Source organism: Cyprinodon variegatus, unplaced genomic scaffold (genome assembly GCF_000732505.1).
Source record: "Cyprinodon variegatus isolate N-32 unplaced genomic scaffold, C_variegatus-1.0 Scaffold1563, whole genome shotgun sequence".
NCBI lineage: Eukaryota > Metazoa > Chordata > Actinopteri > Cyprinodontiformes > Cyprinodontidae > Cyprinodon > Cyprinodon variegatus.
In genome coordinates, this window is record NW_015152016.1 from 117949 (window position 1) to 120259 (window position 2311).

Consider the following 2311-nt stretch of genomic DNA (forward strand, 5'->3'; position numbering starts at 1 on the left):
GTTTACTACTGGTGGTTGGCTTTGGTCGCAGTACCGCCACCTTCTGCTCTGGAGTGTAAACGCTTCACCTATGAGAAAAAGGAGCAGCACATGAACCGAACGCAACACACACGAATTGAACCGAGACAGTCGAACCAAACGGTTCGGACAGTTTTCATAAACCGTTTCATCCCTATAGTTTATGATATGTTTTATTCACGTGCACACTTAAAGAGTAAAATAATGTGGTTTGCTTTCTCGTGCAGTGTATTTAGTTAGAAAAGGAGTTAATAATATTGCAGTTTATAATGTGAGATATCAGTTCAGTTATTTGTTGAGCATTATTCAGACACTGATATTGTATTTTTGTTGTCTTTCTAGAAAACCATACATATTGCTACGGAAATTAATGAATAAAGTGAAAGGACAAGTTAGACCTATTGGAGTATGACTCTGCTTTCTTGGGAGTTCTAACCAGACTCACCAAGGCGATCTGCACTTTCCTACTAGCAATAAATTCCGTATTTTTCATTGGTCCTTCAAGACGGATAGCAGATTGCTGTTTAAAGATGCAGAACCCAGAGTCAAAGGCAATAGACACTTGACCCAAAAGGCAAACATTGGTTCCTTCCTACCAATCAGATTATGACCTAAGTGGAGCTGGAGCTCAGAGTAGATTCCGAACAGCAACTGCAGGGGAATTTTCAGTGGAGAAAATGGCACAAGAATGTCCAATTACCAGATCTCCATCACCACCCATTAGCCAGAGCTTCGACTCGATGAACACGGGGGATGATGAGGAGCAAGAACGAGAGCTTTGTCAATCTATGGAGCAAGTCACCGGGAAGCAGCAGACCAACCAAATTCCTGAGTTTAGTGCTGCTCTCCAAGAGATGCGCCAAGAAAATGCTGAGCTTCATAAACAGTTTCAGAGCCTGATGGTTGCTCTACAGTCCCAGCCAGCATCCTATCAGCCTCTATTCCCACCTCCTCCATCTCAAAGTGTTTATAGTGGTGGTTATGGACATTACCAACCCCCTACCAATGCTCCAGCATACCAGCAGCTGCAATATCCAACATACAGCTCCCAAGGAAAACTGCGATTAGATTTCACTAAATCTAGAGTTTGTGAAACATCCGGTGGTTTGCGTCGTACTAGGCAGAGACACTGCAGCAGTGCACATTTTCCTATCCACAGAGAGATTCTACATTTTACCAAGCTCTTAGCTGTAATGAGCCAAAAAGAGAGACCTAATACAGAGGACCAAAGCCCACTATTCCCAGATTTACATCACCAGACCCCAGAGAGTATGCACGGATGAAGATTGCCTTAGAGAATTTATTACCAGGTGATGCTACTGAAAGCTACAAGTACCAGATCCTCACTGATCATCTCCAGTGTGAAGAAGCTTCACTTGTAGCAGACTCATACTGCAACTCAAGGCAACCTTACAATGACACAATGTTGGCTCTCACAAAGATGTATGGACAGCCTCACAAGCTTGCAGTGCAACGGATTGCAGATTTAATGGATGGTCCAAATATACGCACTGGTGATGTTAAGAGCTTTTGTCTGTTTGCCCTAAACGTGCGGTCACTAGTAGGCAAAGAGGTCAAATCGAGTTAGCCTGCGGCTCTCATGTTTCAAGGCTCTTAAGCAAAATTCCCTATGACCTCAATGCCTGCTTTAAGAGATTTAACCACCCCCTCAGAGTAGCCATCCCTACCCTCATTCACTTTGCTGATTGGCTAGAATATGAGCTAGAAATTCAGGAAGACAGCATGAACCCCCTCCAGAGAGAGAAGTCATTGAACAAGAAGCCTGATACCAAGCGCTCTCCCAAGCCCTCAAGTAAAGCTGCTACTATCCTCCTGAGTACAGAGAAGTTCTCTGAAACAAATAGAGTAACAGCACCACCTGCCCCTGGACATGCTGACAATAAGGAAAAGGAAAAGGAGAAGGTTACGGCCTACTGTCCCTATTGCGACAACGAAAAGCACTTCCTGAACAACTGTTCTAACTTTTAGACTTTGAGCAAAGAACAGAAAGTGACATGGCTTAACACTAGAACTTCTACGGAGGGGTCAATTTACCTTTTTACCTAAAAGCCCTACAAGAGGGTCATTTGACCCTTTGGACCTCCTGCGGACACTCCTTTTGTTGTGGAAATGTGGCTGTTAGCAGCTCATAGCTGTCACTTGAGTCACAGAGTCGCTTGAGCCTGTGTGGGGAAGCTACACAGGCTCAACTAAAAGCTTGGCCAAGGCAAGCTTTTAGTATAGATTGAGGCCCCGTCCGCACGAAGCCAAAACGAACACGAAACGCTGATAT